The 16,799-nt window shown below is 34.7% G+C and overlaps 1 long non-coding RNA gene across 13 annotated transcripts in view; it reads right to left on the reverse strand.

Moving 5' to 3' along the window:
* Positions 1–16,788, reverse strand: part of LOC140641542 (uncharacterized) — a 292,971-nt gene extending 276,183 nt beyond the window's left edge. For all 13 annotated transcript variants that reach the window (XR_012038090.1, XR_012038086.1, XR_012038089.1 and 10 more), the window contains exon 1: positions 16,696–16,788. This is a non-coding gene — a long non-coding RNA (uncharacterized lncRNA). The remainder of the gene's footprint in view (positions 1–16,695) is intronic.
* Positions 16,789–16,799: the final 11 nt, after the last annotated feature.

A 16,799-nucleotide genomic window follows, 5' to 3' on the forward strand; every position in this document is an offset into this window, starting at 1 on the left:
ACTTGAAAGAAAGGAAATTTCAGGTGCAGACTTTTGGCATCTTCCCAATATAGTAGAAAATCTCAATACTTTCATACAATTGTGAGGATCATCAATCCATGGATTTCCTCATGTAGAGAACATCCAATTAGGTCTTTTGTGCTTCTATCTCGAATGGGAATATATAACTGAGAATACCCAACCCTTTGAGTATTAGCTTATATATGGAAGATAATGACTGATAAACAAGAGGTGGGAAAAGAAAAATCAATTAAAGGCAGAAAATATTAAAAACTTTCGTATATGTTCCCAGAGAGGTAAAACATGAAAGTATGTTTTATGTTTATAAAGCAAGAGCAGAATATTATGTTAGCTTCTTAAAAACAAACAAACAAAAATTCTAGGAAATTAAAAATATGGTGGTGAGAGGCACCTGCATGGCTCAGTAGATTAAACGTCTGCCTTTGGCTCAGGACATGATTCCAGTGGCCTGGAATTGAGCCCTGCATTGTGCTCTCTGCTCAGCATCAAGTCTGCTTCTCCCTTTCCCTCTGTCTGCCACTCTGCCTACTTCTGCTCTGTCAAATAAATAAATCTTTAAAAAATATATGATGGTGAAATCTCCTGTTGGCATTGTTACTTGAATCCACAGAAGGGTTAGAAGATACCATACAATTGGGAAAATCTCCCACAGACAGACAACAAAAAGGTGAAAAGATAAAAAAAAATAAGAGATAAAAGAGAACAGATTGTGGATAAATAAAAGAATGTATATCCAAAAGAGCTATAGACATCAGACTAATTAACAGATTTGAAAGAAAGAAGATAGAAAATGGAGATAAAGAAATAACTTGAGACTTTCTGAAAACTAAAACACATTAGTTCCCAGATGAAAACAGCCCACTGAAGACAATAAAGTGGATAAAACCAAAAATATACCCAAACTAAGTAATATCATATTGCTATTTCATAACACTAAGAATAAAGAGGCATTCAAAATTTCCAGAAAGAAAAAAATTCTATCACACACAAAAGATTTTCTATTCGAACACTCTCAGTCTTTTTCCATTGCAACATTTGAAGTAGAAATCAGTGGAGCAATGCCATTAAAATTATAGGTAATTTTTTTTAATCCAGAATTGTATACCCAGCCAAAAGAGCAATCATGCATTTAACATCAAAGCACTATGTCTTAGAAAATTATGAGGGTAGTGAGTCACTAAATCAAGAGAGCAAACCAAAAAAGAAAAGACGTCAGATCCAAAAAAAATAAAAATAAAAAAGGATTAACACAGTGAAAGGACAAAAGAATTCCCAGGAGGAATAAATGAGTGTTCCTGGACGACAGCCTGCAGAGAGCCTAAATATTAGTAAATTGAGATTGGAGTAAGGAGGCAGGGAAGTCCAAGAGAAATGACTACAATACAAAAAGAGAAGAGAAAAGGACAGAGAGCATTACCCTATGAATTTAGCCAAGATTCTGATTTTTTTCTTTTATCAGACCTGTAGGTTTATTTAAGTCAAAACCCTAGGTATGCATTACATTAATAATGTAAAATAAGTTCAGTTCAGTTTCTCTTAATAATGTATCAAACACCTAAATAACACTTTCCTCAAATGAAAAAATCCTTCTCCTCTTGAAATATTTAGCTCACTTCTTTAAATCAAAAAATAAATCACTATAGACTAAAATAATAAATTCTCATAATAAATTCTCACTTACTGATTCCTTAGTTTTTTCCCCAAGATTCCCCTCAACACAGATTCACTTTATATTTAGTCATTCTTTACTTTTTCATAGTTATTCTCACTTACATCATTAATTTGATAAAATTACTCGCAACGAAAGTTTGAAATGAAACTATAAAAACAAAAATAATTAAATCAAAATTATAACACAGAAAAAACTTTTGCTCATGAAATGTAATTTATTTCACCTTGTAATAACAAATTCAGTAACCAAATTAGTTACCAATCATTAACAAATTTTTGTTTCTGTCAATCACATTGATTAAAATGACTGCACAATTTTGATCTCCATTTCTCTACTTTATTTATAGATTTCTCTTCACCCTGGAGTCTCTTGAGACAGGAAACACCACATTGTCAAGTTGACTTGATAAGATTGCTACTCACCTACCTATACATTGAAACATTAAATGAGGCATGATTCATTTCCTTCAGGGACTCATGCTAAATAAAGCAACCTCGAGTAATATGTTGTCTAGGACAGAATAAAGAATAATGGCAAAAATCAAACATATCTAATACTGTACAGTTGCTTAAAAGTAAGACTTATTTCTCTCATGCGGCTTCTGACATAAAATAATGATCATATTTTATCAAGAGAACATTCTCAAGTTATATTGTGAGACATTCAACAGCTTAAATGCTAAAAACATGTTTTTAGAAAGTGGCACAGTGATGAAATGGTATTTTTTCTCTAAGAGCTATATTAGGAAACTGGATTAAGACGTCTCTAAACTATTTTTTAAAGCAGATTTAGTTAGGTAATAATGATACCTAACATTGTTCGTTCCATCTATTTTAACCATGAGAACCATGTAACTTCGTAGTCTCTTACAGGATTTACTCCATTGGCCCAAATCACTGAACTAAATAAAGTAAGTGAATAGTTACTTCTGATACAGACACATACTCAATTGGTTTTCATGAAAGCAAGGAAATTAGAGTTGGATGGGATGATACTCTAACAATTTCATTCTGTAAATGACAAAACCAAAGTTATGAGAAAAATAAATGACTTGCCATGAACTTTTCAGTAGATGGCATTATACTGTTTTTCATCATCTGAATTTGTTTCTTTTGACATGACAATTAATATTACTAATCACCAATGTGTGCAAAACACTAGAATACTTTATGTGCATTGTTAATAATCATCCTAACAGTCCCAGTGTTATTTTTATACATTAAGAATCTGATTCTCAGAGAGGTAAGTGAACTCCGCAATACCACATAGCCAGTAAATGGCAGGATAAGATCTTCTAAGCCTATATTGTTTAGCTGCGTCATGCTGAGTACCACTTAGATTGGCCAGGTCACCTGATTCAGACAAAATTTAAAAAGGAAAAAAAAAGCTATATTTGCAAGTTTTTCATCACATGTTTTGCTACATTGAATCATAGAAGCTGAAGAAAATTATCATTTGTTTCGACACACTGCTGCAATATAAAATACCATTGTCATTTTAAAGTGGTAAACCAAGTTAATAGGACATTAATGAAACCCAATGTTTGTTTTAATAAATCCAGATGTATTGTAGTTTAAATAATGTTTCTCACAAGATTAGTAACTATCCTCTGATTGCTTCATGTCATGTGCTTAAGGTTTAATTATAAAAATGCACATTAACACAACTATAAAACATCTTCCATAACTTTATAAAAAGATTTAGTAAAAAATTTAATTTAATTTCAATTATACAAAGCAGAGGAAAAAAATATTAAACTTGTAACATTCAACCATAAGTCAATGTATTATAGTTATTAATTTATTAGTATAATACAATGAGACTGTTCTCAAGGTTGAAGTACAGAAAGACTGTTTTCCTAAGTCTTGAACCATCAAAAGAAAAATAGTTGGTAATCCTACATTTGCTGAGAAGTAAATAAGGCTATGAGTTTGTATTGTTAATTTTAACCAAAGGTATTAAAGTCAAAATATTAAAATAAAAATGTCTTAACTGTGTTACCTTTAGGGATTTAAAGAAAACAGTTTAGGAATAGTAGATACCTTTGCTTAGTAGAACATTTATCAATTACTAAAATTCCGTGTACTCTGTACTCCAGAACATGTGTTCTTAAGGGGTAACCAAATTCTTTTAAAAAATCCAAGAATTTTTTAAACTTTTATCACAAACCTTTTTGGACTCTAATGCAAGCTATGGCCTATGACCCACAAAAATGTACTTGAGCTCATACACATATAGTATGACCCACTATTCTAAGGAATTTATAGATACCCTAATTGAGAACTTTTACCTCTCATTGAATTGAAGCTGAGAAATACTGGGGACCTGAAATTTCACCCAGATGGAGTTATCCTAAAAATTTTCTGAGTTATTAAAATATAATCTTATGGGTTAAGGGTTATCTCAAGCTATATAATATCTTTATCTATGTTCCTGATTTTTTATCCATTTAATAATTGGCATTAGTTTATCTTAATTATTATCTTTCATGCAAGTCTGGCCTACTGAGGGTCAACCAAAATGGATTTCTCTGTTTTCTTTGTGCGTTTGTTTCTAGCCTAAAAAGACTTCTACTATAGTATCTACTCCAAATTACTACACTCTGTTTTTGTATACACACACACACACACACACACACAATCTCCACTTATTTATAAGTTTCCTGAAAACAGGGACATATTGGTCACTATTTTTAACCACAATGTCTAGTGTAGTACTTTATACATAGTAGTGATAAGTATTTACTAAGTGAATAAATGTGCTGATAGTACAGCATATAGCACACTTTATCAACATCCTCCATCCTCACAGTCATGCATTTCTGCTAAGTTCCAGATTTCTTTTCTTTTCTTTTTTAGATTTATTTATTTATTCATGAGAGGCACAGAGAGAGAGGTAGAGACACAGGCAGAGGGAGAAGCAGGCTCCTTGCAGGGAGCCTAATGTGGAACTTGGTCCCAGATCTCAGGATCATGCCCTGAGCTGAAGGCTCAACTGCTGAGCCACCCAGGCGTCCCAGTTCCAGATTCATTTTCAAGGAAAACACCTTTGACTGAATTTTAAGTTTTATATTTAAAAAATCAGATTATTCAGCCATAAGAAACAATTGTTATTTAGCATATATTTGCAAGTCCTTAGCCACTTTTAGATTTAAGAACTTACCTACTCCTCTCTTATTAAATAAATTAAACACATACATAACAGTACTGGTACAAGTGTTACTACTGTAATTTTTTAACTTATAATGTCATTCAATAACATCATTTCACACCGATTTAGAATTGTGTTTTATGAGTTAAGTTCTTTGGGGTTAGGATTTTTATGCTGTGTGTTCCTTATAAAGTAATGTTCTAACATAGTCTTTCTAGCCCTAAGTTCTCTATAAATAATTAATAATAATAATCTTACATATTCTGGGTAAAATGTCAGAGGATATTGCTGAAATTTTCACAATTTTTCAGCAAGAATCACTGAACCAGATTGAAAACTTTCTAATTTGGAAGACAATGCTGCAGGAATGATTAAAGAGAAAACTCTATGTTAAGCTTTAAGAATAGTTTTCTGGGAGGAAAAAAAAAAAGGAATTATCAGGTTGGAGAATGGGCCCAACTGAAACAAAATACATAAATGTAAAATTTCCTAGGAAAATAATTGGCCAAAATTCATTAAAAAATGTATCAGTTTTCTAATTTGTGTTCATGGTTTTAGTGGAGAGAGTGAAAAAGCCTGCTCTACTCATGATACTGTATCCCACTTTTAGAGCAAGATTAATGCTTTTCCCAGCAATAGTCCAAACCAGAGAAAGAGAAGCTTATTGTTTAAAAGAGAAATCAAACAGTATATATGTCAGCCAGAAAAAAATCTTCAGTAAATAAGCCAATATGCTTTATAAGGGGAAATTAAGACCCTAACCTTCCCCTTCTCTAAAAAATCATATTGAACTAAATTGTGATAGTAAAGAATCACACTGCCATGGGGCACCTCGGTGGTTCAGTGGTTGAGCTTCTGCCTTTGTCTCAGGTCATGATGCTGGGGTCTTCGGACTAAGTCCCACATCAAGCTCCCTGTGAGGAGCCTGCTTCTCCCTCTGTCTATGTCTCTGCCTCTCTTTGTGTCTCTCATGAATAAATAAATAAAATATTTAAAAACAACAAACAATCACACTGTCATTCACTGAGAAGTTGTAAATAGGGAAACCAACACTTTCCAAGAACCTGTGGATTTCTAGGCTTTTCAAAATATATTACCAAATGCTCCCAATGTGCCCTGAAGATACACACAATTTTATCTATATTATCAGTGAAAAAAGGTCATGAAGTAACTGCTCCAAGACTACCAGATACTAAATGTCATAGACAAAACACCAGTCAAGGTATGTATGACTCTCTTCTACTTACTATACAACCCCGGCTACTCTACAAAGGAAAAGAAGAAAGGCAGTAACATAGATGGGATGTTTGTGATAAAATATTTTCATTATGGTCAATACTGATGGGGTGGGGTTCAGGGAAAGAGACAAAACCCTCCCATATTTGTTTCTGATTCTACTTTGGCTATCAGCTCATATTTCTATAGTAGATATGCCATGAGCATGAGGGAGAAATTACTAAGAGTGATTCCAACATGAATATTAAGAGCTGCATTTGAATACCAGGAAGGAGGCAAAGATTTCCAGCAGTCATAGTGAAAACGGAACAAACTTCTCTGGAAGTCAAAGATGTAAGATCCAGATGTTACCTTTGGTCAAGACATGTGAGTCAGAGACAATGAATGAGGCATGAATTCCTAATACATTCAATTATGAGGTATCTGATTTCTGATATTTCTTCATACTTGAATATATTATGTTATGATTTCAGTGGGTGAGAATGATCCCTGGGTATGTCTTGAGTCAAAAGCAATGATCTGCTTTGCTTTTATAGAAAGAAAAGAAAAAGTTCTCATATAAAGATCATTCTTCTTGGCCTCAGTATTTGTATTTTCATTAGTTCTTTAATAATGCCTCTTTTTCTTACCTGGTCAAATATAGCTGAGTGTGGGGCACCTGGGTGGTTCAGTAGGGTAAGCAAAGGAGTCTTAATTTCAGCTCAAGTCATTATCTCAGGATTGAGCAGAGCTCAATCTCTCTCTCTCCTTCTTCTGTCCCTCCCCTGCCCTCTGCTTGTGCACATGAGCACTCTCGCTTTATAATATAACACATATCTATACACATAGATATATAGGTGAGCATATTCAGACTAGCTAAATGCATGACAAAATTTGACATAGGCATGATGGAGTCTTTGAAAGCAAACTACACACTTAGGCTCCCCCACCCCCACCATCACCTACTCTAAAGCATCATTTCCACTCAGCTAATCCCTACTGGAGACTGACAAAGTACAACTGCATGCCAATGGTAAGCTCCATCTTCCCTGAGAAGTTCAACTGATAAGCACATGGACACTAATAAAAATCTAAAGGGAGAGACCAAGGAAATTTACCAAGAATCTATGACCTGCCTTGATGGATATGACTAGTCTTAATGAATATGAGGTCATTCAAGTGAAATTATCTAAATTATCTAAAATTATCTCCCCTACAGGGAGCCAGACCCTGTAGGGTCTTGTAAGATTCTGATAAATTATCTTCTCTAGTGGAGGGTTGAATAATAGATGGACATGCTATAATTTTAATTTCAAAAGAATTACTCTGGCTGCTAGGTTGATAGTAAGTTGGAAAAAGTAAGATAAGAGTAGGAATACCAGTTAAATAGTGAGGCCATTACAATGTTCTAGATAGAGGGTGGTTGCAGCAAGGGCCAAGTGTTTGAAATCTGAAACGAAAAGAACTTTGTGGCAGAGAATAAGGATCTGGGGTAAAAGGTCCTATGGCAACTTCCAGTGACAGTGATCCTCCCCCTATAGCCATAGGGCTCCAGATGCAGCAACAGAGGAACTGAGTAATGGGTCAGGCCCATCCACTTGTAACTAGTACAGGTCTACATAACTCTGCTCATTGACTACACAATGACCTTGCAGGCAAGCCTTTTCAGATCTTCTCCTCTAGAATCCAGTGTCTCTTCCCTCCCATTTGAATCCTACTCATACCTTAATGTGTTCCTCGATACCACCTCATTAATAAGCCTTCTTGATCACAACAGCAAGATCTGCTCTCTCGTTCCTTTGAACTACCTGCGCACTTTCTAAGAATCATATTTCCTTTTCCTTTATAATCTTCTATACGTCTTCCTTATGAACTTATTAACCAAACATTGAATGACCACGTATTCTGTGCCAGGCTTCACATTATACTGTAAAGTCTCTAACAGCACTTTATCATATACTTTGAACATGGGAGGCCCTTAAATAAATCAAAGAATGAATAAAGAAGATGGGAGAATAACTCAAGTTCACTAACTTCTAAGCATGTGCTCCCTCCTTTACCTCAGCAAATTCAAACACCCTTTCCTCTATATGTAGCAAATTAGCTTTTTTAACTAGGCCATAAAATAGTAAATGTACATCAGTTTGGATAATTGGACCTACTTCATGCATCAATTTTTATAGAGTAAGGCAATTCATGCCAACTGAACACCGTTTAAGCCACTTAGTTTATAGAAGAATAAATTATGCCTACATTAATTCAGTTTTCTTTGTCTGCAGCTTCAGAAGAAAACATAGATGTAATTAAAACACTGATGATCCAATAGAAATGACGCCCACATCACCTTACAGGGGCTTCATTTGTCACCTCTATTTCTGAGAATCACTCAATCTTTACTTATTCTTAACAACTCATAAGAAAATCCTTTAAAGAAACAGAATTATTAGGCATTCAACACTTCCTAGGTTCTAATACCTTATATGTATTAGCTCTAGCCTTAAATTATCCACTAAAGTTAACTCATATTTTTTACCTTTTACTAGCTGAAGACACTGCACCTAGAGAGCTTCAATGATTTTTCTAAGATCACATACTTAGTAAATGATAAAACTCAAAATCATTTTGTATCTATATACTTTCTTAGATGTAAACATGAAACTCCAAAGATCTACTGTTAATAGCCCCTAGGAATTAAAGCTTCCTACTCTAGAGGCAGCATCAAATTCTCATTCAAAAAAACGACCTACTTCCTTTCCTTTTTCATCTGACCCTAATAACTAGAATTACTTGGAAGATGTTACTTTTGTATTAGTACTTTAAGCCTTAAATTGAAAACAATAAATCAAAAAGAACCTTGTTTTATGCAAAGCACTTGAATTGCATTAGGTTACTAAAAGCCTACATGTCATATGAGGCTGATTTTCATGGAAAATAAATATGAAAATAGGGCTACATGTCTAAAAATAATACAACTAAAAGGAATACCACCAAGATTCATGAAAAGAGGGATACATATTTCTTTGTCATTTATAGGAAAAAGGTATATACAATTCATTCATTTTAATTACCTTAAAGTAATTTAATGATAATTCCCAAAAATGTTTAAAAGACTCATCTCAGTGAAAGATGATGTCAAGGAAACAGCAATGAATGGTGAATGAGGTTATAGGAAACTCATACAGAAAATGCTATGCATAAAAAGTAGCTATCCTAAGAATTTATCCCATCTCTTGTTAGGTTATATAAATTTTTATAGTTTACAAGAAAATCAGAGATTAACCTAGTTTAATTCCTTACATTTACTTATGATAAAAATGAGGACTGAAGAGTTGTTAAAGGTCATGGATTTTCTTAGCAGTTTAACAAGAATTAGACTAGAAAATTCAGAGAATAGAATCACCCACTGATATCATCTCCTAGTTTTGATGAGTTTAGACATGATTCATGGGATCATTCATGTTGTAACCTTCCAGTAATTCAAATTGAGACCTACATTTAATTTCTCATTCTATATCCATGCACTCAATTTCAAATTTAGAACCTTCCTCAGAGTCCCTGACTTTCATTTTGTTGTTAATAAGGCAGAGAATATTAATTATCTAGAAATTCTTGCAAAATATTTTTGTGAGAAAAAAAAAAGTACTCAGAAAACCATACCTAACAGTTCGGTGTATTAGTTAGGGGGCAAGTGACACTTTTGTGTCCTTTGGTCATCCTAGAGTGATTCAATATTGCCAGTAGTAAGTAGCTAAAATTCCAGTCTTTCTTCCAGGGAGAAGCAAGGGGTTGTGGTGTAGAAAAAGGGTAAGTTGAGCTGGAGAGAAGTTTCCATAAGGTTGCCAGGGAAATTTTCAGTATTTAGAGGAAAAGAGCCTCTAGGGAAGTTTTAGAGTGAGAGATTTGGGATGGAAAAACCATAGACTAAGAATTGGCGCTGAGTTATAATTCAGATCTCCTTTACTATGCTTTAATAGATGCAATTCAACTTTAAGAAAGAATACTGCTATTAGTTGCTGGACTATATTTATATGTGACAATACAAGATCTGATCTGCCTGGGACGCTAGCTAATATTCAGTCCTTGTGATTAGAGAAGTCACCATCGTGACAGTCATGATCATATTAGTGGTTTGTTCAATTCTTCTGATCCAACAAATCAGTCCACATATGAGCATTTCAAGGGATCATACTGTTACCAAAGAGGTATTATTCCAAAGGAATACCCTTGAGGTATTAATGGAATTAGCGGGAAAAGGCTAAGTAGAAGTACAGGTGGTTGAGATGGGGTACAGGTAAGGAAAGAACATCCAGAGTCTTCTCCAGTCTCATTCTAACTTCCACTCCTTAGACACTGACCTCCATCCAGGCTTCAAATTTTTCCTTTAGAATACTAAACTCCCAGTGTGGACTCTGGGACTTCATCAGAAAGGAGAAGTAAAAGGAGCTCTCCATTGATCTCATTCTGACTTACATGAAGCCAATCTTGCCTTGGGTTCTCTGAGATCACATACCTAATTCAATCATCTGTCTTCTCATCTCCTTAGATAAGGCTAACATCTTGCCTTCAAACTCATGCCCAGTCCCTGAGTTAGCCCAGGCCTAACTATGTCACCCCAGATGACACTATCTCTGAATATTATGCCCCAACCTAACTCCCATATTCTTCTAAGACTTGGAACCAAGCCCCTGGAGTCCTACTTGCAGGTGAATATTTCTCAGGTCTACAATCAGAGATTGTAAAGAAGTGATTTCTAAAAATCCTTGCAAATCCCAAAGCTTTTTACCTATTCCAGATACCAACAGTTTGTCCAAAGAACCATGAACTTTTCCTACAATTTTAGGTGCCTATTAAAAAACCTATTTTATCATTGCAGTCCCAGATCTAGACCCTCCTTTGACTGAAACCAAACTATAACAGAGAAATATGTTTCAATTCTAATGCAGGACTTGTGACAATCAATGAATTAACATAAGATTTGTGAATCTCAAAAAAAAAAAAAGATTTGTGAATCTCTTTGAGCAATGTGAAAAAAAGTCTTACTGTTTCATTATTGTTATGGAATTACAATTCCTTACATTTTGACATCTGACTTAGAAGTACCTGAACCCTTGGGGGTGGAATCTCATTAAGATTTATATGTTACAATAATAGAAATAGTTTTAAAAATAATGACCTTGCTAATTTCTGCATAAATATCATGTTCTTTCCAGTTTCCTCTAAACTTTTATCAAGCACCAAGGACACTATTTGAGCTTTGCCATTAGGATGGTACAAGAAATGAGAAATATTAGAAAACACTAAGATCTCTTTCTTTATCTTGCAGACCTCTTTAGGATATGTCTCTCTCCTTCCCCCTTTCCCTCATTCCCTATTCAGAATAAGAAGAATGTGACTTCTTTTGTAGAAGAGATAGAGTGACCATAAATTGCCCTTGCTGGGAGGTGTTAGAGAAAGTCTAAAAAATTAACATGTACCAACAAATTAACAAATAATGATTTAATCTAGTATTTTATTTCCTTTTTATTAGCTCCTCCACAAGAGGTTTAAAGTGACCTCAGTTATCAAATTGACCTTCATGTTCAGAAACTTCCATTTGATGATGATAAAAGAGCTATCTACCAAGAGGTCAGGTAACTCAAAAGGAGATATTGGACAGGTAAATGATTTTAAATATCTAAACTGCTTTCTAGGCCCCAAGTAATAGAACTACTTTGAGATAATACGAAGTTAGGGGGAAACCTATCCTAGGGTTTCAAGGTACAGATTAGAGAAAGTTAAAGAATTTTGATTCTCTGGGTTCACCGTCATCGTCACCATCACATCAAGCTTATTTAGCACTCTATAACATTTAAAGCACTTCAGCATACTGAAATTATCTGAGCCTGTCAAGAACAGTTTAAGCTAAGTATTATTAGTGTCCTCACATTAATGAACAAAAGAGTTTCCAAGGTGTTTGATGAGTGATCCATAACAGTGTCATAATACTGAGTGGCAGACCCTGGGAAGAGCATTCAGGTTTTCTGGCTCTTTGCTATGATGGTATTATTAAATTTAAGAATACAAACGATGCAACTTATAGATTTTTAGAATACCCTTTACCAGGTTGAGGAAGATCTCTTTTATTCTTAGATTTTGATAGGTCTTATTATACAAACGCATATTGAATTTTGTCAAATGCTTTTTCTGGAGTGACTGAATCATAATACTTTTTCTCCTTTACCCTGTAAGTATGATTTATTAGATTGATTGTGTTTAAAATATTAAAATAACCTTGCCTTCCTGGGATAATCCTTACTTGGCATGATGCATTGTCCTTTTTATATACGCCTCTATCTGATTTGCTTACATTTTGTTAACGTTTTTTTAAACTTGTGTTCTTGAGAGGTATTGGTCTGTACTTTTCTTGTAATGAGCATGTTGATACAGGGATTATAGTGGCCTCATAAACAAAATATATTTTCTAATTTTTTGTTTGCCTATAATTGACAATGTTATATATGAGTTTCTCCGTACATTATGTTGTGCTCATCATAAGTGTAGTTACCATCAGTCACCATACAACACTATTACAATACCACTGACTCTATCCCCTATGCTACACCTTTTATTCCCATGATTTATTCATTCCATAACTGGAAACTGTATCTCCCATGCCCCTAAACTCATTTTGCCCAAACCTCACCTCCCCCACTTCTGGTAACCATCAGTTTGTTCTCTGCAAAGCCATCTTGATAAAAAGGAACAAACCTGGAGGCATCACAATTCCAGATTCCAAGATTTACTACAAAGCTGTAGTAATCAAAACAGTATGATACTGCACAAAAACTGACACACAGACCAAAAGAATAGAACAGAGAGCCAGAAATAAACCCATGCTTATGTAGTCAATTAATCTATGACAAAGACGATAAGAATATACAATGGGGAAAAGACAGTCTCTTCAGTAGATAGTACTGGGAAAACAGGACAGCTACAGACAAAAGAATGAAACTGGACCACTTTCTAACGTCATACACAAAAATACATTCAAAATGATTAAAGATCTAAATGTCAGACCTGAAACCATAAAACTCCTGGAAGAGAACACAGGCAGTTATCCCTTTGACATCAGCTGTGACAACATTTTTCTAGATAGGTCTCCTGAGGCAAGGGAAACAAAAACAAAAATAAATTCTTGGGACTTCATAAAACAAAGAATGTTTCCTCTTTTTTTCTGGAATGGTCTGTCTAAAAGTGATAATTTTTATCTATTTAAATTTTAGAATTCACCAATGAGGCCATTTGGATCTAGAATTGTCTTGAGGGTGCTTATTATTTAATACATTTCTTTTAAAAGATACAAGGACTAACCCGATTTCTTATCGCCATGTGCAAAAGCATTAGTCTGATAGCAGGCACTCTGTCTTACCAGAACTAGACCTTCAGAGTGATCTTTTGAAGAACACACTTGATCAATCTTTGCTTTTTTTTTTTTTTTGTAGTTGAGACTTTCTTATATATTTACAAATTATTCAGTGCTCATAAAATATATAAAAAAGTATATATTACATAGTATATTATACACATAGTACATTACAGATAGGTTATTCTTTATTGTCTCCTTGGGCCTTAAAAGCCCTCAACCTTCTCCCTAGTTTCTCCACCCTGCCAAATTGGGACAAAACAGAGTCTCAGAGAGGGAAATGGCTTCCCCAAAGTCCCAGAGGTGGCAGGACAAGCAGCTGGAGCCGGGTCTATAGAATTCCACTTTCCTTCCACTGCCATGTAAGCTCTAGACCACAAGGGGTAGCTGGGTAGAAAAATCCAAAAGCCAGTTCCACCTGTTTAAGTCATTTGGTAGTTTTCTATGGTTTTAGGCTAAGACTCAAAAGATACAGTATAGTCAGCAAGATCCTCTATGCCTTCTGCTCTCCCTCCCTCAGCAAACTTTCTCTGTTACTCAATCTCTGTCCTTCATGCACTGGTTTTCTTTCAATTCTTCAAAGCAGCCTGCTTCCTGCTAACTCTGAGCATCTTCATGTGTGCCCCTCTGCCAGGAATACACAAACACCTCCAGCCCTCAGCTTACAATTTCCAGTTTATGTTTCACACCATATCCAAGGTCACTTCCTCAAGGAAGCCTCCCTGATAGTTTTGACTATATCATGTGCCTCTGTTCCCCACTTTCAAAGGTCTCCACTGATTTACCTCCCTTGCTTTTGTGTTAGTTTATAACCACATACCCATATAATTAATGACTAAACACTCAGTGAGATCTGGAATCATGTCTATTTTGTTTCTGAGGATATCTTGGAACCTAGTAGACTAATAACTGGCAAAGAGAGCATAAGTATTGAATGATTAAATGAAGGAATTAATGAATGTAATAGGATGCTTGGATATTTCTATTTTCATGCCTCTACCATGTCCTATTGGCTTTTATAGCTAGTTCTCTTTAACACTTCAGTAAAGCATAATGGCTATGCTTTTCTCACTTTAGCTTATTTTTCTGTATTCTTACGTTAATATAAAAGGAGCTTAGTATGATGAAAATATTATGAGTCAAATGCAAAGACTCTGGGGGCTTTATGCCCACATGTTATTCTATACAATCAAAGATGTACATTGACCACTAGTGTTGACAAGCCATGATTTTGGTCTTGGCCCTTAGATACCTAATCAATCTCCGTTTCTTCATTTGAATTGAAAATGAATAACATTACCTTTCTCTGCAAGTAATATGTGAAAATGTTTGATAAACCATAAACTGCAGTAAATGCTAGAGGGTTATTAATGGTAATCTTGCAATTGGAAATGTTTACTTTGGAAATATGCACTTATGTTTCAAGTACTAATTCAAAATGTATCCAATAAATCTCTAGAGGAAGAATACTTCTGTACCTAGAAGAAATACTAGACTAAAACATTCCCAAATTTTCTCTAAGGTATATGGGTTTGCATTTATATGGAAGAGAAAAAAAAACATTAACTTTTTTAAAAAGGGAGAAATAAAAGATCATGTTATTAAGATTATTGTGACCATGACTTCACTGTCTATTATTATTCTACTGTCTGAGTTATCTCACCTCCCCTTATTTTTTCATAAAATCTCTTGGTGCCCTGAGAAATGTCCCTAAGGTACCACAATGCAGGCTTCTTTTTAATGTAGAAATCAAGCCACCTCATCTTAGAATTTGACAGATGATCCTATCCAGAGACAGGAAGAGGACAAGTCAGTCTTTCCAAGTCCTAGAATTCTTTGAGATGTTGGCAAATGAAGTGACTCAAAGCGCAGAATCCAGAATAAGTGATTCAAAAATCAAGTGGCTGCCTTGACACAGTTCAAGCAGGATAACAAAACCATTCAACAATTTTACCAGCAAACAGGCAGCATTAACCTTGGAGAAAAGCCATAATGATGGCCAGAAATAATTTCAGCTGCCATCAGCAACATTATATATTCATGAAGTTATGTTTATTTGTCCTTTGCATCAAACATACTTATAAATTAACCAAGTACTTAAGCTGTCTTTGCCCTCTTTGACATCAGCAAGAACAGCAACAATACACACCTTTTAACTACACGGAAAAGAACTATTTTATAAAATATGAAAATATGATGCAGAAACTCTGGTTTTTCTTCTGCCACTCTCCTCCCCACCCCCAGCAATTGAGCCCTGCAGATTCTTCTTACAGTTTTCAATATATTGGTATCAACATTTCTTAACCTCAGTTAATTCTAGAGACAAAATCCATGTAAAATTTAGAAGAAAAATGCAAGGATGAAAAAAATTCTCTCTACACATTTAGCTGGAAGGAGACAAATGCCCTGAAACAAAACACATTTTACAGCTTAAGTTCTTTCTTCTAATTATAAGTGTGGAATTTCAAAATAAAGGAACACAGAAAAGTGACGACCATCAAGAAGCAGATAGGCTGGCTGCCAAAAAGCTATAAGAGGGTATCTCCTTTACTGAATTCATCCCAGTACAAGGTCTGCTCTTCAGTTATATAGGCCCAAACCTAATTTATCAGATCTGGAGAGAAGAGGGAAGTTCAGTTAACCAAGCTTATAGAGAATGACATGTAAAACACACTATCAATTCATTAATTAACAACGAAAATGGTAACAAACCTGCAGAGTCACATGACCAGAATATTTATCTCTCTTGAACAGATCTGCACTGGATGCTAAATCATAATCATTTAGTTGCTTGGAGAATAGGGACTCAGAGACAAGAGAGTTGCCTGGATGATTTACATATTTAATGCCTCCAGGACAAGATAACTAACTCATGTGTCCAAATTTGCTACAAGAGATCGGTTTGTGAACTTGTTCAAGCCACTATTTTATCAACATTTCCCTCTCATTTCTTTGTAAATCTGGATCACTACTGGGAGTTATCCCATAAAACTTTAAAGGTGGTTTTAGTCTATTTTAGCTACTCATTGATTTTTGTTAAGCTCTCAGGGACTGATCAAATTGTTAAAGATGAACTTAAATAGCACTGATGTCCTGAATATTAATAGATACTAAATATTCCTGGGAAAAAGAAAACATTTTATACACATACAAAAAACCCTACACACATAATGTATGTATATTGTGGAAATGTAGAAATGTTAACTACTTGCTATGAGCATATCCTAGAACTCACACACACAAAGTAGCACACTGATTTCTCTTTCTCCCACTCAATTGTCCTTGTTCATATCCTGGAGCCTTGGAACTGAATTTCATTCCATTCTATTCCACAAGTCA

The sequence above is a fragment of the Canis lupus genome, chromosome 10, assembly GCF_048164855.1.
Source record: "Canis lupus baileyi chromosome 10, mCanLup2.hap1, whole genome shotgun sequence".
Lineage (NCBI taxonomy): Eukaryota > Metazoa > Chordata > Mammalia > Carnivora > Canidae > Canis > Canis lupus.